General features: G+C 43.9%; 1 protein-coding gene and 1 non-coding gene across 3 annotated transcripts in view; one reads left to right on the plus strand and one right to left on the minus strand.

Moving 5' to 3' along the window:
- LOC124605346 (collagen alpha-1(XVIII) chain-like) overlaps positions 1 to 24,624 on the plus strand; it is a 650,709-nt gene that overhangs the window by 386,786 nt on the left and 239,299 nt on the right. The gene's annotated exons all lie outside the window — the stretch shown is intronic.
- On the minus strand, positions 22,777 to 22,851 carry Trnas-cga. The gene has a single exon. It is a non-coding gene; the product is annotated as a tRNA-Ser (tRNA).

The following is a 24,624-nucleotide window of genomic DNA, read 5'->3' on the forward strand; positions in this document are numbered from 1 at the left end:
CTGTTTGTCTTTGTTCTGGTGTCTCAGCCGAATGTTGCCCTTTGTAGCTGTTCCGAGATTAATGAGCAGTGTGTTCCGTGTTTTGGCCCGGGTTAGATATTTCCTACAGAACGAATAGTTTCTTTCCCGAAGACGTAAAAGAAGCATCCGCCGTCACTGTGACGCTTCCATGCCGCATGATTTTTTTAGGTGCATTTTATACACTGCGCTGGACCGCCTCAGTATTTAATACCAATCTGCTCTGCTCACATTAAAGATTTCATAAGCGTTTTGCGAGTAATTATCGATTTTTCTGTTCGAAAAATTCAAAATTTGTAATGATATTCGTTATTTCACGACTTATTGAAAATTTCAGTGTAATAGTAATTCCTTGTCCTTTAACGACCGGTTACAAGAAATTCACCTGGACGCCACTTCGCCACCTTGCATGTCGTACTATTTAATCACGGTGAATCTTTACATCAGTCAGAAGTGAACGCCAGCTTAAAGACAGACTCATATTCTGTAATCCGGTCACAATTCGATCCCGCGGCCTTTAGGTTTCCAGGCATGCGTTTTAACACTAGACCGCAACCCATGAAATTTCAATGTTGTCATACCCACTATCATAACACTAAAGAAATGAGATTTCTTCTACCGTAATAGCTAGTTCAGCTGAAGAAATAAGGACACTCACAGAAGTTACACACACAAATATAGACATAAGGAAGGTATTTCAAAAAAATGGCTCTAAGCACTATGAGACATAACATCTGAGATCGTCAGTCCCCTAGACTTAGAACTACTTAAACCTAACTAACCTAACGACATCACACACATCCATGCCTGAGGCAGGATTCGAACCTGCGACCGTACCAGCTGCGCGGTTCCGGACTGAAGCGCCTAGAACCGCTTGGCCAGAGGGACCGGCGAAGGTAGTTAAAACGAAACCCTATGTAACTCAAGAAATACTTATTGACAAAAAAAGGAAGTACAAACACACTTAGGAAAGCACAGGAATTCAGCGATTTAAGCTACTTTGGAATGAAATAAACAGGTAATGCAGGAAAGCTAAGCCGAAATGACTGCACGAAAAATCTGAAGAAGTCGTAAGGACTGATTCAGCATACAGAAAAGTCAAAAACACCTTCGGTGAAGTTACAAACAAAGGTGTAAGTCAACTTTAAGACTGTAGGAATTCCACTGATAGAGTAGAGCTGACAGATGGCCTTTACGAGAGGGGCGCGGGCTTAGGCTGAAGAGGACGGGGTAATAAGCCAGAAGCCGCAGATAACATCCGTACATCCACACGGAATTCCTTGAATCGGCGGGGGAAGTGACTGTATAACGACTGTCCAAATTCATGGGTAGAATCTATGAGACTGGAGGCATACCATCCAACTTTGAGGAAAATGTCTTACATGTAAGACCGGATGTAGCAAGGGCAGGTAAGTGCGATAATCTTCGTACAATTAGCTTAACAGCTCTTGCATCCAAGTTATAGACAAGAATAATATTCAACGGCTCGCTTTAGGGAAGGTAAGGCACTATAAAAGCAGTATTGCTGTTGAGCAATATAATGGAAGCAAGACCTAATAAAAATTCTCAGGTAAGTAGATGTAAGCTGTACGGTAAGACGAATAATACACCATATCTATGGGAATCAAGGAGTAACGATAGGAATGGAAGACCAAGAACGAAATTTTCCCATTAAAAAGAAGAAACACTGTCGGTTATAAGTTATACGTTCAAGAGCCGGACTAAATTCCGGGTTAAACAATATCTACATCTACATTTCCAAACATACTCCGTAAGCTAACGTAATGGTGCGTGGCGGAGGGTACCTGTACCATTAGCAGTCACTTCCTTTCCTGTTCCAGTAGAGAACAGGGCGACTGAAGATCGACTACCTACACGCCACCTTACGAGTCCTGATCTCTCCAATTTTATTTCGAGGGACCTATATGCAGCTGCAGTCGGCCTCAAATTCCGGTTCTCTAAATTTTCTCAACGGCGCTCTTCGCAAATAAAGTCGCCTTCCCTCCAAAGATGCCCATTTCCGTTCCCGAAGCATCTCCGTAATACTTGTGTGTTGTTCGAACATACCGATAGCAAATCTAGCAGCCAGCCTCTGAATTGCTTCGATGTCTTCCTTTAATCTGACGTGGTGCAGATCCCTAATATTCGAGTACTACTCAAGAACAGATCGCACTAGCGTCTTATATGCGGTCTCATTTACAGATGAACTACACTTCCCCAAAATTCTCCCAATAAATCGAAATCGATCATTCGCCTTCCCTACTATAGACCTTACATACTCATTCCATTTCATACCGCTTTGCAATGTTACGTCTAGGTATCAAGCAGCACACTGTTAATGCTGTACTTGAAAGTTAAGCGTTTGCTTTTCATACTCATCTACATTAACTTACATTTTCTACATTTAGAGCTAGCTGCCGTTCATCACACCAACTAGAAATTTTGTGTAAGCCATTTAGTATCCTCCTACAGCCATTCAAAGTCGCCACCTTTCCATGACCACAGCATCATCAGTAAACACCCGCAGACTGCTGCTTACCCTGTCCGCCAGATCATTGATGTATATAGAAAATAAAAGCGGTACTATCACACTTTCCTGGGGCACTCCTGACGATACCCTTGTCTCTAATGAACAGTGAAAGAGAGGAAGATTTACAGGATATACTGAATGTAATGATCGGTCTACTGAGCACAGTATGGATTACGAGTAAACCGAAAAAAGATGATTTTGATGATGAGTAAAAGAAATGAGATTAGCGATAAGTTTGACATCAAAATTGGTGATGACGAAGCATTCCAAGTGAAGGAATTCTATCATCATGGAAAAAATAATAATGTATGACGGAGGAAGGAAGGGTGGTACAAAAATCAGACTATAAAAAACAAAGAGGGCATTTCTGACCAAAAGAAGTCTGACAATATCAATCATTGCTTTTAATCCGAAGACATTTCGAAGAAACCGGAACAGAAGAGAATCGCAATGTTTAGGATGTGGTGCTACAGAAGAATGTTGAAGATTAGGTGGGCTGATAAGGTAAGACACGAGGAGGGTTTCTGCAGAATAGGCGAAGAGAAAAGTATGTGAGGAACGCGCCCGCCCGGTTAGCCAAGCGATCTAACGCACAGCTTTCTGGAGTGGGAGGGAACGCCTGGTCCCCGGCACGAATACGCCCGGCGGACCTGTGTCGAGGCCCCGTGAGCCGGCCAGTCTGTGGATGGTTTTTAGGCGGTTTTCCATCTGCCTCGGCGAATGCGGGCTGGTTCCCCTTATTCCGCCTCAGCTACACTATGTCGGCGATTGCTGCGCAAACAAGTTCTCCACGTATGTGTACACCACCATTACTCTACCACACAAACATAGGGGTTACACTCGTCTGGTGTGAGACGTTCCCTGGGAGGGTCCACCGGGGGGCGAACCGCACAATAACCCTGTGTTCCGTGTGGGGCGGCTGAGGGGTGAAGTGGACTGCGGTAGTCGTCGTGGGGTTGTCGACCACTGCGGCTGCGGCGGGGACGGAGCCTCTCCGTCGTTTCTAGGTCCCCAGTTAACATACAATACAATACAGTGTGAAGAACGCTGATAAGAAGAAGGGACAGGATAATACGACATGTGTTAAGACATCAGGAATAACTTCCATGATACTAGAGGGAGCTGAAGAGGGTAATAACTGTAAAGTAAGACCGAGATTGGATTGCATCCAATTCTCAGGAAAGTAGATGTAAGCTGTCAAATAATCAGGACGGTGTGTGTAAGTGCTACAGTGGGGTGAAGAGCTTGGCACACGAGAGTAAGATATGGCGAGCTGCATGAAAAGAGGACTGATGACCCAAAAAAAAGAGACACTGGTCCCCACTTAGCAATTGTTACCACAACCACCAGTTCAAATACGATGAAAAGTGTGTAGATTAAGATATTTCCATGTCTTCTTAATTGAGATTTCATTTACCCGTCACTTTCTTTGTTTCAAGTACGTCTAGGAGTATAACCGATACACTGGAGATTGGGTAGGAAGATTAGTGTTTGACATCCTATCTACGATGGTGTCATTAGAGACAGACCTAATGCTTGGAGTGGACTAGGATTAAAGATGGCTATTTTTTCAGAAGTATCGATATGTCGACTTTGCGATAAATTATCTTAGTTATATCGAAGCTGACCATTATTGGATGTAAAATACCTATATTTTCAGTATATTGGATTTTTTTCATACTGAAGTGTGATTCATATTAGTTATTAGGTTTGAGACAGATGACTGCCTCACTACAGTAGCTTAGTAACTTGCACCACACTCCAAATCAATACAGCAGACACACACACACACACACACACACACACACACACACACACACACACATACGCGCGCATCCACACGCACCAGACAACAAAGTTGGGCAGTTAACATGTCGATGGGTTCATGCGTACAGTAAGGGAATTCACCAGCCGCACAGTTTCAAAAACAACGTCAGTTATCTCAGTCGTTCAACGTCTACGTAGATGTAAAGTATCTAGACTGACAAAAGTCAAAATGAATTCATTAAAGAAAATTTACTTGTTTACCAGCTAAGCGGAGTGTCATACATGAGTGTAAGACTTGAAATACTTAATGAATCTTCGTTTTGTTAGGTTTATTTGACAGGATGCGTGAAAAACAGTGATTAATTGCAATCAGACCCAATAAACAGAATTATTAAAGCCGGATACTTTGGAGAAAAGCATAAATAATGTCGATATATCGACAGTACAATATAGATCAATGAATATCGACATTATTTATAAATTATCGATATTTCCAAGATCGTTACCGTTTCTAACTGGAATCCGTTAGGAAACTGTGTGTCTCATATTGACAGGATCAATTCCGCCATTAGCGTTAACCGATTTAGCGACAAAGAGGTAACCCTGAATCGGTATGACCAAAAGAGGAGTCGAATCTTGGTTCTCATGCTTGTGAGACTATCACCTTTACCACTGCGCCACCTTGCTCGGTGGAGGATGGTAACAACTATCATCCATTGAGGTGCTTGATACTGTCAGAGATTTTTTTTGTTTTTTTTGTTTTTTGTTTGGTGTACTTAATGCGGTCCATTGAGTCTCCTTACTAAGGAGCTGTTTGATGAAGTAGTGCGTGCTGGCACAAAAGATATGAACAACATAGCAATGTGTTTAGAATGAACAGGATAGCAATGTGTTTAGAACTATAATGGCATCTTAAGGCGAGCATGAGCCACTGGACAATCGTCACTCACAGTCGCGCAACGAAAAACCATGGAGATCCGTTTAGTTCATACTCTTTATATGTTGAGGAAGTTGACGCGGCGGTCGCAGGTTCGAATTCTGCCTCGGGTATGGATGTGTGTGATGTCCTTAGGTTAGTTAGGTTTAAGTAGTTCTAAGTTCTAGGGGACTGCTGACCTCAGATGTTAAGTCCCATAGTGCTCAGAACCATTGGAACCATTTTGGAGATCATTCGCCATCATTGGATAAACAACTGCTTTCGTTGTCCGTCTAACTTGCATATGTTATTGGTTTCATAAGAGGTTACGATTACATCGAACTGTCGACTACAAGAGTAACCCGTCGATTTTTATAAACAAACTGCATGCCACATGTAGTGCAGCACCGTAAGGTGGGAACATTCCAAATTTGTGTTTACAATATTTGGTGGTTATGTACAAAGACACGCATTCCACATTTGTTCAACTATATTCAACAAGTAGCTCTCCCTGCCAAACTCACAGGAAGTATAGCGTTTCCTAAGTTACGACTTCGTTCCGCTTCGTTCATAGCTGAAACTTTTCGAGTATTTTGTGACCAACGTGCATCGTCTGAACGAAGCTTCACCACGAATTTTTTTATAATGGGACGTTAATTAGTTTAGTATTCTTTCCATTTGTCGTTTGCAAGCCACATAAAAATAGTGATAATTCTGTACGTATTTGTTTGTGTGAAAAATGGTACGTAATTTTTAGATTTCTTTCGACGTATTCATACACATGAATAAGGAAGTATAGGCCTTGCAGACTTGAAACCAAATGTCAAATCAACTTCACAGTACATGCAGGACGCAGGAAGTCTAATGAACACTTACATAATTCAAATTGATGCATCGTTACGACTTGGCGACGCTGTATGAAGACACAGGAAAATTTACAAAAGGACCATTACACTGAGGTGACAAATATCATGGGATGGCGACATGCAACCTACAGAGGGCGCAAGTATCGCGTACACAAGATATGAAAGAGCAGTGCGTTAACGGAACTGTCATTCGCACTCAGGTGATTCATGGGAAAAGATATACAACCCGATTAGGGCCGCACGATGGGAATGAATGCGGAGTGACAGTTCGAGCTAGACGCATGGAACATTACATTTAGGAAATCGTTTAGGAAATCGTTAGGGAATTCAGTAACCCGAGATCCACAGTTTCAAAACTGCGCCGAGAATACAAAATTTCAGGCATTACCTCTGTTGTGGACTGGCAAGACAGCCAATCCACAATGACGGGTAGCCGAAAGGCACGCGTTTAAGCTGAGGTCTGGAACTGGACAGGGTAATTAATATAGCCAATAACGTACGTAGCTGTTGGAATACTTAACTTTAATCCACAATTGGTGAACATCGGTCTGACGCTACTTGCATCACAAGATAAATAGAAAATGATAATGGCGCCTTGCTAGGTCGTAGCAAATGACGTAGCTTAAGGCTATGCTAACTATCGTCTCGGCAAATGAGAGCGTAATTTGTCAGTGAACCATCGCTAGCAAAGTCGGCTGTACAACTGGGGCGAGTGCTAGGACGTCTCTCTAGACCTGCCGTGTGGCGGCGCTCGGTCTGCAATCACTGATAGTGGCGACACGCGGGTCCGACGTATACTAACGGACCGCGGCCGATTTAAAGGCTACCACCTAGCAAGTGTGGTGTCTGGCGGTGACACCACAACCTCTCACCACGACCGAGCGAGATGGCGCAGTGGTTAGTACATTGGACTCGCATTCGAGAGGACGACGGTTCAAACCAGCGTCCGGCCATCGTGATTTAGGTTTTCCGTGATTTTCCTAAGTCGCTTCAGGGTGGTTCCTTTGAAAGGGCGCAGCTGACTACCTTCCCCATCTCCCAAATCCGATGGGACCGATGACCTCGCTCTTTGGTCTACTCCCCCAAATCAACCAACCAACCTCTCAGCACGAACAACGCAGTGGCTAACTTAACGACGTTTGCGTAGAGCTGTCCGTGCTAACAGACAAGCAGCACTGCGTGAAATGACCGCAGAAATCAATGTGGGACGTACAACGAACGTATCCGTTAGGACAGTACGGCGAAATTTGGCCCTAACGGGCTATGGGAGCAGACGGTCTTAGCAAGTGCCTTTGCTTACAATACTACATCGCTTGCAGCGCCTCTTCTGGGCTCATGACCGTATCGATGAGATCCGATTGGTAAGAGCTGAGGGAGCAGACGACCGCCGCGGCTCCCTTTGCTAATAGCACATCTCCTGGAGCGCTTCTCCTGGTCTCGATGAGATCCGATTGATAAGAGCTGATGCTAAGGTTGGAGTGTGATGCAGCCCTCACGATGTCATGGACCCAAGGTGTTGACATGGCACAGTGCAAGATGATGGTGGCCCCATAATGGTGGAGGCTGTGTTTACACAGACTGGACTAGGTCCCCTGGTCCGACTGAGCCGATCATTGACTGGAAACGGTTATATTCGGGTACTTGGAGACCATTTGCAGCTATTCGTGGACTTCATGTTTCCAAACAACGATGTCATGTCACCGGGCCACAATTGTTCGCGATTGGTTTGAAAAACATTCTGGACAATCCGAGCGAATGATTTGGCCACCTAGATCCCCAGACATGAATCTCATCGAACATTTATGGGACATAATCCAGAGGGTCAGTTCGTGCACAAAATCCTGCACCGGTAATGCTTACGAAGTTATGGAGTGTTACAGAGGCAGCATGGCTCATTATTTCTGCATGGGATTTCCAACGACTTGTTGAATCCATTCCACGTGGAGTTGCTGCCCTACGCCGGGCAACAGGAGGTCCGACACGATATTAGGAGGCATCTCTTGACTTTTGTGACCTCAGTATCTTACTCGTTGCTGAATGGAAGCAATGTCTTCAGACTAACTTGTTGAGGAATTATTTCACTGAGTGGACATTGATTATTTATGTTTTGTTTTGCACTAAGCTGGTAAGGATAGCGTTGTAGCAATTCTCCCAGCTCCTAACTTTATTTCAGGAGATGTAGGCTATGCAGCCGTGTAACAAGATGTCAAATCAACTTCACAGTACATGTCAAGCTTTAGAAAGTCGAATAAACATTCACCCAATTCAAGTTGCTACTGATGCATCGTTACGATGCGGCGAAGCTGTACGGAGACACACGAAAATTTATAGAAAAACCATTATTTGCTGTCATGGCCAGATCAGAAACTAACTGCGGATTTCGGTCAGGAAATTACAAGCCTTAGCTATAAAAAATATTCATATCAACTATACCTGTAATCTCCGTTTAAGATAACGGAGGTGTTGTTATTCGCAAATTTAGAAATTTCCTGTGGAAGTTTAGCGTCAATGCTGTGTAATCAAATGGTTCTTCTAACAAGGGAACCTCCCCATCGCAACCCCCTCAGATTTAGCTATAATTTGGCACAGTGGATAGGCCTTGAAAATCTGATCACAGATCAATCGAGAAAACAGGAAGAAGTTGTGTGGAACTATGAAAAAATAAGCAAAATAAACAAACTGAGTAGTCCATGCGCAACAAGATTGGCAACATCATCGACAGTGTGAGCTCATGAGCCCTGTGGTCCCGTGGTTAGCGTGAGCGGCTGCGGAACGAGAGGTCCTTAGTTCAAGTCTTCCCCTGAGTGAAAAGTTTCTTTATTTTCGCAAAGTTATGATCTGTCCGTTCGTTCATTGACGTCTCTGTTCACTGTAATAAGTTTAGCGTCTGTGTTTTGCGACCGCACCGCAAAACCATGCGATTAGTAGACGAAAGGACGTGACTCTCCAATGGGAACCGAAAACATTTGATCGCAAGGTCATAGGTCAACCGATTCCTCCACAGGAAAACACGTCTGATATATTCTATACGACACTGGTGATAGCATGTGCGACACATGACAGGAATATGTTGTCACCCACCTAACTTGTACACTTGGCGAATGGGTAAAAAGATTCTTCTACCTTGCCCGATTTAGGTTTTCTTGTGGATGTGATAATCATTCCCAAAACAATGATGAAAACATAAGAGTTTGTCACACAAACTGCAACAAATGAATGCAACAGTTTCACAGTAGCACAGTTTTCCCTGTGCTCTGTCAAAACATATGTTTTCAATGTTTTCAAATTTTTTCGTGTGTAGACCGTCAAATCCTGCATATGTCTTCCGTGCGCTGTAGTCGACTGAGATCGTGTGTTTCGATGTTTTTTTACGTGTTAGCGTCCCCATGCTGCGGCGCAGTTACCTCGCATCGGACGGACGGACAGATAATAATTGTCTGAAAATAAAAAAAATTAAGCTTTTGACTGGAGGGAAGACTTGAACTAAGAACCTCTTGTGCGGCAGCTGCTCACGCTAACCACGGGACCACGGCGCTCCTGAGCTCACGCTATCCTTGATGTTGCCTATCTTGCACATGGACTGCTCAGCTTGTATATTTTTCTTATTTTTTTCATACATCCACATAACTTCTCCCTGTTTTCTCGATTGTGTGTTCAGTTTTTCAAGGCCTATCCACTGTGCCAACTCATAACTAAATCTGAGGGGGGGTGCGGTGGGGACGCTCTCTTGTAAGGTATGAGTCGTCGAAATAAGACCGCCTGGACAAAGTGTCGTACCCCTTGCGTCGTTCTTACAGCGTGGCGCAGCATGAAAGTGAGGTTTCACGTGTAAGGCCGATGAGAGCGCACAAAGGCGTGCGGAACAGCTGAGACGTGCGTCAGCGATGTCCGTCTTGGGCCGACGACCCCATAAACAACGTTACGAGCCGTCTGCTGCCGCGCTGCAGTACAAGCTTAACGGCGCCTTCCAGCGGTAAAAAGTCGTCGGTTGTAAGCATACTGCAAAATTTCTTCCTCGTCTAACTAAAATATTACCAGGCTTTCTAGCTGAACAGCGTTGGTGCATAAACGCAGCGGGGGTCAGACAGTTCTTTTGAGGACTATTTTTATGTTCGCGCCGCTGACTGGCCTTGTGGCGCAGCGGCGAGCTGCTTCACGACGTCCACAAGTACCTCCGGTTTAAATGGGCGCTGTTATATCGAGGCTCTGAGAACTTGGCGAGCAGTAAAAGCGTCGTCTGACATGTAGCCTCTAACCTGTCCAGCTCTGCACGCATACGCCCCCAACAGATAATTAGAACTACACTGTTTTCCATTCATGAAGACGAAAATATAAAAACCATCCACTACCCAGGAAAACATAAAGCCGTAAAATGGAAAGAGTTCCTGAAAGTCGGGTTTTAGCAGACTGGGTACTCAAATAAAGTACTTCGGTTAAGTTTGTTGATTTAGCAGATTCTGTAATACGTAACGTAAAAAATACATAATATTATTTGCAAGTTTATAGTTTAATTTAAACATTTTTACTCATATCTTACAATACTTCATATTTATTGTCATATGCTGTCTATTGACCTTTTGTATATTTTTATTGTATTTTTCCAGACTTTAATACTGAAGAATTCTTCCACATGTTAAAAATGGTTCAAATGGCTCTGAGCACTATGGGACTTAACATCTGAGGTCATCAGTCCCCTAGAACTTAGAACTACTTGAACCTAACTAACCTAAGGACATCACACACATCCATGCCCGAGGCAGGATTCGAACCTGCGACCGTAGCGGTCTCGCGGCTCCAGACTGCAGCGCCTAGAACAACACTACAATCAGCTGTATATACATATCAGACAGCTTTCAAGTGGGTGTTTTTACAAAAAAAAAAAAATTGGGAAAGCCAGGAGGGAAGGAAAGGGAGAACTAAACTTTGTTTCCCATCGACAGCAAAATAATTAGAGATGGACGGCAAGCTCAGGTAGCCCACTAATCGGGAAGGAATTCGGCCATGTCTTTAGCAAAGGACCCATCCTGACATTCGTGTTAATTGGATGGTCAGGCAGAAATTTAAATTCCACCCTTCCTGAATGCGAGTTTAGTGTATCAGTCGCCACACAACCTTGCCTAGTGGGGATAATCAATAGGACGGTCAGCAACCAGGCATTACACACCGGACAAATACAATACAATCCTATCGACAGATAGTGGAGGGCCAAATACGTACTAGGACGCAGGTGATTGAGTAATCGACCTCCTGTTCCTCGTAGACTGTCGAATCAATATACAGAATGTGTCGTAATGAATACCGAAAAATGACACACATGCAAAGTACACGATAATACACAGCCACAAAAAAAATTGTGCATCTTGAAAGACGATGTTGATTTTGGTCCGATGACGGCATATGCCACCTGGGAGATAGTTGATGTACTGACGTCGTCCGCCAATAGATAGCGTAGTGGCATAGCTACCAGATCGCCATCTGTGTCTACCCTTTAACAGTGAATGATCACAGCCATAAGGGTCAGTGTGGTGCGAACATGTGAAGCAAGCAGGCAACCGTACCATGCAGACGCACTCGTGCTTCCTACAGCCAAGTGAGCGAGTTCGAAAGGGGTCAAATTGTGGCCATCTGAAAGGCGGAATGGTCCTTTCTGAACACGGCCGCATAAGTTCCACGTACTGCGACAGTTTTGCAACAAGGCTAGTATCAGTGGTCACGTGAACATTCTCACACCAGTAGACGAGTTTCCGGACGTCCACGCAGGACAGACGCGCACCAGGATCGTCGTATTGTAAGGGCTCTAGTGGCAGGTCGTTCAGCTACACAGCACAGATATAAGGTCTTGTGAGCCTAGATGTGTCAACAAGAACTGTTGCGAAGCGGTTATTAGCGGTGGGACTACGGGCACGCACACCTCCAGCCCATCTTCCACTCACGCCACAGCATCGACGTGCACAGCGCCACTGCTGCCGTCAGAGGATCACTTGGAATGGCTTGTCGTGATCTCACGAATGAAAACATATTCTGCCTGCACGCAAGTGATGGTCGTTTGCCCGTCCCACCGCACGCCTTATGGTCTGGGGCGCGATAAGCTACAACTCTCGTTAACGTTTGATGTTTCTGGAGGGGCCGTTAACCAGCGCTCGGTACGTGCAGAATATTGTTAGAGCCGTTCTGTTGCCGTTTTTGCAACAGGAAGGTGATGTGCTGTTCCAACAGGATAATGCTCGCCCACAAACTACCTGTGAAATTCAACGAGCTCTGCAAGACGTGCAGCGACTTCCCTGGCCAGCATGATTTCCGGACTTGTCTCCAACCGAGCACGTGTGGGATACGATGGAACGAGAAGTGGCTCGTGCGATTCGTCAGCCAACAATTATTACAGAGCTATGTGAACACGTCGACCAGGCGTGGCGTAACGTATCCCAGGACAGTATTCGCCATCTGGATACAAGAGTCAGCGCCTGCACTGCCGCCCATAGAGCCTACACCACGTACTTTTATGGGTGTTGCAGCATCGGTCGATACCTGTTACATCAGATCCGCTTATCCTATTGATCCGTAAATGTCATCATTTCATGTACTCCGTATGCACTATTGCAACAATCTTGAGTGAATTACAGACAGCTTTAAAAGGATGTACTATTTTTTTTCGGCAATGTAGTAGCAAAAACGTTCAAGTAAACACGGGCTCGCAAGGGAGCAGTTGGTGATGCAATTGTTAATATGTGGTTACCAGCCGCTATCGACTTCATTATCAAATAGATTATTGTCGAAATTAGAACTGACGTATTTTTAATGTAAACCTTTTGATTAAGCCTCCAAATAACGAGGCTCAAATTTTAACCACGGCCCTTCTTAATAAGAAATGCAACATTATTTCAGCTCATCCCAGGTTAAAATCTACTGTACACGCGTACCTGTTCAAGAAGATGTTCCACAAGATGTTCTCACACTTGCATGCAGTAACAAACTCGTCTCTACAGTGAGTCACGTAATATTTGAAATCCCCCTTCCCTCTCCCGCCCCCTCTTTTCCTTGCGGTCAGCCAGCCACTTTCATCTGCTATATTGTTTTAGCTCCCTCTACCACTTTCTTCCTGTGTTGACCGTGTTTTACTGCTGACGGCATGCTTCGTTCCACGCTTTTTTCCAAGCTTGTTACCTGCGTTTTACGTTCTGTTTTATCTTCCTGTTCCGAGTATTTTCTGGACACACGTCTCAACCTGTTACTGTGCGGGCGTTGAAGACCTTGCTGTCATGCGCCCATACAACCTCTCCATCCATCCATCTCCCCCCCCCCCCCTCCCCCATCCCCCTCCGCGCATCGTCTCGTAGATCTTGACAAGGCTATAAAATTCACTGCACTAATTCTTCAACAGTATTAATGGGAGTCCCGTACACTTCACTTTTGCGGCAACCCCGGACAGGAAAATCCGGAGAACGTCAGGTGATCTTGAAGGCCAGGATACAGGGCCTACTCGATTTGGCCATCTTGGGCTTTTGAGTTATCAGCCTTCTGACTGGTTTGATGCGGCCTGCCACATCATAATGGCGCATTTGACGTTGTCTTACAAAATATGCCCGTAAATATGCATGTACCACATCATGCATCCACTCCGAAAGTTACCATATGGTGTGCGTCGAAGCGTACACCTATACCGTTGTGACTTCCACCTTCACTGTTCCACTGAAAGAACGATAGTTGATAAGTCTCTGAGTAAGCTAGAAAACGCACTGCTTTTACCTGCGTAGAAGGATGCGCTGTATCGATTGGCCCTTATAGAAGCGTGCGTTCTCGGAATTTCAGCGGTGAACCATATCCTGAAGCATATAGGCGCTCTTGCAGCGTCTGCCATGGGAGTAGGAAACGTTATGACACGATGAAACTACAATCGTCCGGCCATGTAAACCGGGATATCTGCCCGGTGCGGAATTTTCAGGGGGCGCCAAATTCATATTCTTGAAGAAAAAAACCTTGTTTCACAAAGCGCCTAGCGTCCAGCGCACTTTGGTCTACAGATTGTTCATATGATTTTGAAACGCATCCCTGTTGGTCTTTGATCATTTTCGAACACATTTTAAGTTCATTTCTGAGCGATTCATAAGTTAATTTTTGAATGTGTGCGTAGTGTACGTGATGTCTATGTTAGGGGAAACCCCTTCGTATCTAGAGCTAAAAAACTTTCCCACAGACAAAAGGGGCTAGTGATGAACCGAATAAACCGGGTAAATACCAATCGCCGTTTGTTTATGTCGTTGATTGGGTGTACGATTGATAAGCGTTGTTGTAATTATTTGCGAAATCGATAGATTCAGCCGACCGCTGTGGCCGAGTGGTTTTGGGCGCTTCAGTCCGGAACTGCGCTGCTGCTACGGTCGCAAGTTCGAGTACTGCCTCGGGCATCGATGTGTGTGATGTCCTAGGTCACCTAGGTTTAAGTAGTTCTAAGTTTAGGGGACTGATCACCTGAGATGTTAAGTCCCATAGTGCTTAGAGCCATTTGAACCAGTTTTATATAGATTCAGGGTACCAAAGTGTAAATAAACGACTAGCAGAAATAACAGGTAAGAAAGATTGCATATTATCTTCCCGGTGTATCCAAGAAAATGAAATTTTGACATAAAATTTTTTCGAGTTAGCTACTCTACTAAAGGCCAGTTGAACAGTCCCCGGTCAGCAGCCGCTTACTTCTATTCCAGGAACAGAGCAGAAAACGCGTTTACAAACACGTAATAACGCTTAACCGGACAATAAACGCATAATAATGCCTAACCGGAGAGTAAACGCGGGATAACTGAACCGGTGATTCTGGCAGGGTTAGAGAAGTGAACCACAGAATAAGTTTTGACAGTGGCAGGAATAGTTACAGAATTAGTGAGAGCAAGATTGTTTGTTAGAACGAGGAAGGAGGAGAAACGCGGACATCACACAGATTGTATCGAAGAATATGACATTTACAAAACTATATAAAAATTTCGTACTACTGCCACATTTCGATCTCACGCCTGACAAACTGAAGTACATGAATTATATGTGAAACTATTCCCTAATATAAAACTTTTTGCTTGTAGTAGGCCAAGAAGGCATTTGATATTGATACCTCGTGAATTATATTCTGTCGTGTTATTTATCTAAATGAGATAGATAAAAATGACCTCATGTGACAACACAGTCTCACTTACTTGGCATGTGTTACAATTGCTGCAATATTAGAAAGGCTTATTTCAATCTAGCAGACAGTGACAAAATAGACGTAATGAAATCGAGAAACCACATCAGTCTTGGGTACTATTCGTATTAACTTCTTTTTCAGTATTAGACAAAGACATTTTCATTTTTCATATAGCAAAACGTTTGACGAACTTATATGAGGTAAACACGCCGCAGAAAGGAAAACACGCCGTGTAAAGTTGTAGCAAGATTAGATAAAAAAAAAAAGGTAAGACGTAAGGATTGAAGAACTGAGTACAGTAAATGTGAACTGTCTTACTTGTCTTTTGTCTTTATTGCTATTATATTTCCTATATTTAATTTTGTGTCACACAAAGGAGAAAGTTATGAGGTAACAGGCTATAAAGAGTGCAAATTTTCTGAAGGGTCCTTATCCTCCCGCTCACAAATAATCCCACCAAGAACTAATTGTACGTTTTTTTCGAAGGGGAATAGGATTTCAAACCGACTGGGAACAGGAGAAGCGCCATAGGACATTTTAATTTCCACTGCCCTTAATATAGATTTTATGGCTTCCATTACAAAATAGACACGTTTGAATGCCACAGAGCGAAATACTTTGACATACGATAGAAGAATGCTCTGCGAAGAGGCGTGGCACTGCACTTTGGCACAATTTAAACCCAATAACACCTCTTACATCTTATCGAACATATATGTTTCATATATCAAACTCTTCAGAAATATGTGCGCTATAAAATGAACATATATTTGAAAAATCTATTTTTTTTTTTTTTTGTAAATTTTTAAGATCCTATCTCAAACGGTAAAGGTGGAGGAGGAGGAGGTGGGAGGGGAGACCTCACTATCAGGTTTTTGCCCCGGTTCGGAAATATCTTAGATCCGGAGTTGTGCACTGGGAGATGGCTCATTAGAATTACAACACATGAAATATAAGTTCACTTTATTACGTGAATGAAAAACAAGATTTACTTAACTCGATACTATCCTTTGCCACAGTAGTCGATAATTTACAACTGTCATTGACTATTAAAGCGTCACTCGATGCATTAATTAACAAACTTTTCTCTTGAAGTACAACGTTTAACATTTACAAAAGCACATTTCCATCTGAAACTTGAATAACTCTCTAGTCCTACTTGATGATGTTGACTGCTTCAAAAAAAATTGTTCAAATGGCTCTGAGCACTATGGGAGTTAACATCTAAGGTCAGTGCCCTAGAACTTAGAACTACATAAAACCTAACTAACCTAAGGACACCACACACATCCATGCCCGAGGCAGGATTCGAACCTGCGACCGTAGCGGTAGCGCGGTTCCAGACTGAAGCGCCTAGAACCGCTCGGCCACACTGTCCGGCTGACTGCTTCAGCTGAGGTCAGAAACTGTGGCGGAGCGCATCTATATGCTCGGCTCTACATCGACTTCCATGCGAGGGTGCTGCTGTGCTCAGACAAGGGGAATGTCTTTTTCAGCCGTCATTGCGGATTGCAGCAAGACGCCAGTAACATCTGTAGTATGTGCGTTGCCGACTTCGGTGTGGCGCCGCGATCTTTGGATGATACCACAGGATTAGCATGTGTGGGTCGCTTTTTCTCGATTACTGAACGTACCTGTGACAGAATTCACTATTCTTGTTTGAATCTTCTTTATTTCCTCCATCAGTATGGTGCGGGACCCAGAGCAATATTCAGCATCAGTCGAATGAGAGTTTTGTAAGCTACCTCCTCCTAGGACATTCACAACTTTCAGCCATGGGTGAAGTTTGAGACCAGTTAAATGGGGAATTTACTGGAAAGTTTTGCGTTACTAATGTATTAGTATTAACTAGCACAATATTTCATAATGTATTCTGAGGCGGCTCCGAAACACATATTCCCAAGCAATTCGCAAACGACACATCTGCGGGTCGTGTTTACTGGAAAGTTATTGCTTCCGTATACGTTCACCCGAATCAGTTTTTCCTATTCATCACGATACACCTTGTACAATAGAGTTCTGACAGACGGAAGGATCAATCAAGAATGGTCAAATGATACTATACACGCCGAAGACTACATTAGTTGTTCTACGTCTGAAGAAATAAAATCATATCCCAGTGGCACTACTAATTACATTCTGCTCTTCCTAAAGCCACCACTGAGGTGATAAAAGAAAGTGCCTTGCTAAACTGGTCTTCAGCGTATGGGCATGCTACCGACTCGCTTGTCTCTAAATCTACGATTACAGTGACGATAAAAATTGCATATTTCTGACAATATATCCCGACAGTGTTGTTTGGCAACATTGCTGCCACACGAATTGCAGCCACGTGTACTACAACATTACCAGCTACTGTTGACCGAGCCGGCCGCGGTGGTCTAGCGGTTCTGGCGCTGCAGTCCGGAACCGCGGGACTGCTACGGTCGCAGGTTCGAATCCTGCCTCGGGCATGGATGTGTGTGATGTCCTTAGGTTAGTTAGGTTTCAGTAGTTCTAAGTCTAGGGGACAGATGACCTCAGATGTTAAGTGCTTAGAGCCATTTGAACAGGTGGCTATACGCACGTGCGAAAACTTCCCAACGAAAGTGAACCGATATTGTTTTCACTCAGACACGTGAGGGCAGCAACGCTGTTGGCGAGAGAAGTAGAAAACATATGTGACAGCGAGAGATAAGCATTTACAGACCAGAGACAGATAGATATTGCCCTACAATACGAGTTATTCTCCACTCTTGGTGGAAAACAATATGTCCGCAACTAGCTGCAACAGCCCGCTACATCAGCAATATTGCCCGGCTTTACCGGAAACTTGCCGTGAATTGCTGCTACTTTTCAGAAATGTTGACAATAACGCTAATGCGGCCGAATATTGTCGTAAAATATGGGCCATATAAACGCACTTTAATAAACTCTGTCTGGCGCTGAGAAATTAATTTGGGCCATTTACAGCTAACAGAGAAGACTGAGAAATTCATTCTCCTACTGGCGAACGTCATGACATCAGTGACAATAACCACCCTGTAGTACCCAGTATAAGGCATTAAAAAGAAGAAAGGAAGGAAGGATGATTAAAGTTTAATGTGCCGTAGACGGAGCGTTCACTACAGACGGGTTAAAAACGAGAATAGTCTTAATTATATTCTGTGAAGAAATTGTAACGTGAATACATTTGGCGTCTTCATAATACAGAAACGCAGGCGAAGATGCTAAGCGAGTACTTTTAGCAAATCTAAGATTTTGTCGCAAGGAGTACTAAAACACCTCGATTCTGACGTTGTACTTAATAATGGAAGGCAGAATGAAGAAAAATCATGATACTTCGTTAACGTTTGAGGATTTGGAGAAATACCTCTGCATTATAAGGCAGAGTAATGTGTTTACAATTTTTAGAAGAGTATGATTAACGACGGTGTTTCTTTTATGATTCAGTAATGAATATCCTGCTACGAAGCGAAAGATTTGCTACGTCGTAATTAATTAATTGTTAGGGTCCAACATTCGCCAACATAAAGCAGCAAAGCCAAGGCTATAACTTTGTAAAGTTTAATTAATGCTATGTTTTTATGTGTGTCGTATGGTTCCACAGAAATGTCTGAATCTGGTCAATTTTAGCTCTTTATCATCTGACCTGGAAATTTAAAATCATACCCTTGACATTTAAGCTCTCTTACTTGTTCAGTTAGTTGTCCATCTATAGCAATTTTGGCCATTATGGGTTCCAATCCTTGAAATGTCATTGCTGTAGTTTCAATTGCCATATTTTGTGGCAGTTTGACTCAACTAATGTACTGCAATTTGAAACTTTTCTTCTGATTCTGCTATTAAAAGCTGATCACCAGCAAATAGCAGTGTCATGAAATTAAAATTATCGCTTCTTGATCTGTCGTAGACTTGGCTAGTCTCTCATTGGGCACCTCCCCATGTGACGAATGGGGCATCCTTACCTTATATATTATTTGGGGGCGGGGGGGGGGGGGTTCTGGGGAAATGAAATACACAACGGGATAACAGATCTCGAAGCTATAGAAAAGGCAGTCCGTCTAGAACAGATGAAGTCCGAAACAATGTCAGCTGGGACGGAAGTAAAAGTGCAGCCCCACCCTGCACAGCGTTTGCGACACAGCCATGGGAGAATCACATTGCTAGAAATCTACGGAAAATTTCACGGCTGTCTGATCATTCTTAACCCTGCCAAGCTACTGCTAGTTAGGATGTCAATGGGAGCCTTGCGAGTCACGCAGCAGAACCCTCTCTGCCAATCAGACCTCTCTACCACTCCTACATCTACATCTACATAGATGCTCCGCAAGTCACCGGAAGGTACGTGGTGGAGGGTACCCTGTACCACTACTTGTTATTTCCCGCCCTATTCCACTCGCAAATAGAGCGATGGAAAAACGACTGTCTGTACGCCCTCGTGTGAGCCCCAATTTACCTTCGTGGTCCTTATGCGCGATGTATGTTGGCGGCAGCAGAATCGCTCACCAGTCAGCTTCAAAGGCCGGTTCTCTAAATTTTCTGAAGTAGTGTTTCCCGAAAAGAACGCCGCATTCCCTCCAGGGATTCCCATTTGAGTTCCCGAAGCATCTCCGTAACATGTTTTGTTCTAATCTACCGGTAACAAATCTAGCAGCCCTTCTCTGAAGTGCTTCGATGTCTTCCTTCAATCCGACCTGCTACGGATCCCAAACACTCCAGCAGTACTCAAGAATAGGATGCACCAGCGTCCTCTATGCGGTCTCCCAGTAAACCGAGGTCGACTGTTTGCCTTCCCTACCACAGTTCCCACACGATCGTTCCACCTCACATGGCTTTGCAACGTTACGCCGAGACATTTAAACGACTTGACTGTGTCAAGCTGGACACTAGTAATACAGTATCCGAATATTACAGGTTTGTTCTTCCTACTCATCCGCATTAACTTGCATTTTGCCACATTTAGGGCTAGCTGCCATTCATCACACCAACGGGAAATTTTGTCTAGGTCGTCTTGTATCTTCCTACAGGCACTCAACTTCGAAATCTTAACGTACTCCATGGCATCATCAGCAAACAACATAGCAAACAGCGTAGTCCATCGAACAATCGAACACATAGTTTCTGCATTTTGTAGCAATTTTTGCGACTGCCATCCACTTTCTAACATCACTGTTCTAGAAGCCTAACACATTACCAACGTAGCATCTTCATCTCCAGAAAGCGCAAATGAAGTAATTCAAAAGGTTGGAACGCATGTACGCAATTTAAGCTATTTCCTAACTTAAGCAGTTGCAAAACCCATATCACCTAACTAATATTGTGTATGTCTTCGTTCAGATTAAGTCATACAAAGCTTAATATCTCACTCATTACTTCGATAAAAGATAAATGACGATCCTCCACGCAACAAGGATGGACTGTGTCGTGTCCGACCGGACGCTTGTTCACAACGACCACAGCGGCAAGCAAAGTTAAAAGCTAAAATTATCTAAAAATAAAATACTATAATAATTTGTGTGCCATTTCCCTTCGTGGTGGCAGTTACAGTTGAAACCGCTTTAGAAAATCCAGACCGTGGGCTGTAATAAAATGGCTGCATCAATAAAATAAAATTTTCATCTCCATTTTGTGAAGGCATTCCTCATCTTCCCACGAGGCAAGCCGGCGCTCGAAGCTATAAAGCGCCGCTGGTCGAACAATGGACTTCTATACCTCCCGCCTGACGTGAATAGCATATATTTCTTTTTCGAACAGTGATACGGTAACCTGGCGCCATTTCATCCGTGCTATATTAACACGCACACGGCCGACTCGCCATCGGAAGATGTGACGGTCTAGCTATTTCGATTATGTAGTTTAAGAAAGCTGCTGGACATTAATCTGGTTGTCACTTTCAGTTTTATCATCTCTGCTCAAGTAATTTTTTTGCCACCATTGTGGTACAGGACAAGCTATTCTTATCGGTCCTTCTCGTATTAGGTCTCCTGTGTTTGTGGTCCTTAAGCACTTCTTCAGCACATACGAACGTTCAAAGCCGATTTATCTGGATGACGATGAAAGTAAAACATTGTGGTGCGATTGAGTGGGGCACCCTCAGGGGTAGCTTCAGCCACGTAAATGGATTTCTTCAGTAACTTAAATGGACGTCTAGTTGTAATGCAAGACTTATGTACATGGATGATTTGATAACGGACAAGCCGTCCAGCTTAAGACGTTTCCCCTAACAGTTCTCGTAAGAAACAGGTATGCTGATGTTCCTTCCACAGATCTTCAGTAAAATATTTCGCAAGGATGAAGAACAAGTTAAAAGCTGAAACATTTTGTCATTTAAAAGTTAATACCAAACTCGGCTCAAACACGTATGTGTCCATACATTGGAGTGTATAATATGAATTTTACAATATTGTAAATTGCTTTCCGTTTCAAGATATGTGGCTACAACATTCAATTGTACAAACAACATTACTACACTGAAGATGTAGAAGTGGTCTTGCATGTAATATGTATACGCCAATTAATATTCGCTAAGAAATTCGACAGTGGAGTAGAGAATATCACCATCAATGAATCCCTTAGGGTTCTCTTAACTTGCACTGTATTAGTAGCTTAACTGTTTATGGCTGCTGAAGCATTATTGAAAATGTATGTTCCCGGATAATGGACTCTGCAACTAGATTATTTCGGCTATTGATTCCATGGATAGAGCTGTTTGTCTGAAAAACTGGTATATTTAGTATAGCGAAAATCATTTAGGCATAGTTATAGTGGGAAACAGTAGTTATTATCCCTAGTCCTTTGAACATATCTACCTGACTGCAAATAATACCTATTACGCGCTTATGGACTGAGAAAACGATAGCTTCACGTGGTAAGTTGCAACAAAAATTATGTGGCACGTCAGTGCGGAACGAAAGTAAACGAAGGTTTCCATCTTTTCTATTTTTATGTCACCTGAGTCTACGACATCCGCACTACAAACATTGATTTCTTTTGGTACTTCAGAAATTCTTTCGTAGTGAATTTACATTGAGGTGAAGAAAGTCATGAGAGAGAGGTATGTACATTTACAGTTGGCGGTGGTATCGCGCACACAAGGTATAAAAGGGCTGTACGTTGGCGGAGATGTCATCTGCACTCAGGTGATTCTTGTGAAAAGAGTTCCGACATATTTATGGTCGCACGACGGGAATTAAGATTGTTCGAACGCGAAGTGGTAGCTGCAGCTAGACGAATAGGACGTTCCATTTCGGAAATCGTCAGTGAATTCAATATTCCGCAATCCACATTGTCAAGAGTGAATAAATTATTTAAAGACCGAGAGCAGCGGCGTTTTCGTAGAGTTGCCAGTGCTAACAGACAAGCAACACCTCACCCAATACCCGCAGGAATCAATGTGGGACGTACGACGAAATTTGGCATTAATGGGCTGTAGCAGCAGACGACCGATACTGCTGCCTTTGGTAACAGCACGACATCACCTGTAAAGCCTCTCCTGAGCTGAAACTTCCTGGCAGATTAAAACTGTGTGCCGGGCCGAGACTCGAACTCGGGACCTTTGCCTTTCGCGGGCAAGTGCTCTACCAACTGAGCTACCCAAGCACGACTCACGCCCCGTCCTCACAGCTTTACTTCTGCCAGTACCTTGTCTCCTACCTTCCAAACTTAGGAGATGCTCTCCTGAGCTGGTTAGCAAATCGGTTGGACTCTAGATTACTTGAAAATGGTGGCCTGGTCAAATGAGTCCCGATTTCAGTTGGTAAGAGCGGATGATAGGGTTCGAGTGTGACACAGACCCCGCGAAGTTATGGACGCAAGTTGTCAACAAGGCACTCTGCAAGCCTGTGGTGACTCCTTTATGGTGCGGGCTGTATTTTCACGAAATTGACTGGGTCCTCTGGTCCAACTCAACCGATCATTGATTGGAAGTGGTCATTGTTGTGTTGGTAGAAGAGCCAACACCGTGTTACGAATGGAGGCCGAAATGCACGCGTTTTAGCTCACGCAGGCTGGCGTGAGGAGGGAAGAACTATACTGACGTGACGTCTGGAACATGACAAGGAATTAGAATACAGAAAGCGGACATAATTAGCTTGATACTTAACTTTAATCCATTAATGATGAACGTCGCTCTTGACGGTACATGATTCACAATAGTATCTGCTCAGATATAGTAATTATAAGAACTGAAAATGGCGCCTTGCTAGGTCGTAGCAAATGACGTAGCTGAAGGCTATGCTAAACTGTCGTCTCGGCAAATGAGAGCGTATGTAGACAGTGAACCATCGCTAGCAAAGTCGGCTGTACAACTGGGGCGAGTGCTAGGAAGTCTCTAGGCTAGACCTGCCGTGTGGCGGCGCTCGGTCTGCAATCACTGATAGTGGCGACACGCGGGTCCGACGTATACTTACGGACCGTGGCCGATTTAAAGGCTACCACCTAGCAAGTGTGGTGTCTGGCGGTGACACCACAGCCATGTACTGTTACTTGGAGACCACTTGCAGCCAAACAAAGATGGAATTTTTATGGATGGCAATGCGCCATGTGACCAGGTCACAGTTACTCGCCGTTGGTTTGAAGAACATTCTGAACAATTCGAGCGAGTGATTTGGCCACCCATATCGCCCGATTTCAATGGCATCGGACGTTCATGGGCATAATCAAGAGGTCAGTTTTTGCACAGTATCCTGCGCCGGTAAACATTTCCGCAATTATGGACGGCTGTAGAGGAAGCATGGCTCAATATACAGGGTGTTTCAAAAATGACCGGTATATTTGAAACGGCAATAAAAACTAAACGAGCAGCGATAGAAATACACCGTTTGTTGCAATATGCTTGGGACAACAGTACATTTTCAGGCAGACAAACGTTCGAAATTACAGTAGTTACAATTTTCAACAACAGATGGCGCTGCGGTCTGGGAAACTCTATAGTACGATATTTTCCACATATCCACCATGCCTAGCAATAATATGGCGTAGTCTCTGAATGAAATTACCCGAAACCTTTGACAACGTGTCTGGCGGAATGGCTTCACACGCAGATGAGATGTACTGCTTCAGCTGTTCAATTGTTTCTGGATTCTGGCGGTACACCTGGTCTTTCACGTGTCCCCACAGAAAGAAGTCACAGGGGTTCATGTCTGGCGAATAGGGAGGCCAATCCACGCCGCCTCCTGTATGTTTCGGATAGCCCAAAGCAATCACACGATCATCGAAATATTCATTCAGGAAATTAAAGACGTCGACCGTGCGATGTGGCCGGGCACCATCTTGCATAAACCACGAGGTGTTCGCAGTGTCGTCTAAGGCAGTTTGTACCGCCACAAATTCACGGAGAATGTCCAGATACCGTGATGCAGTAATCGTTTCGGAT

The sequence above is a fragment of the Schistocerca americana genome, chromosome 3 (genome assembly GCF_021461395.2).
Source record: "Schistocerca americana isolate TAMUIC-IGC-003095 chromosome 3, iqSchAmer2.1, whole genome shotgun sequence".
NCBI lineage: Eukaryota > Metazoa > Arthropoda > Insecta > Orthoptera > Acrididae > Schistocerca > Schistocerca americana.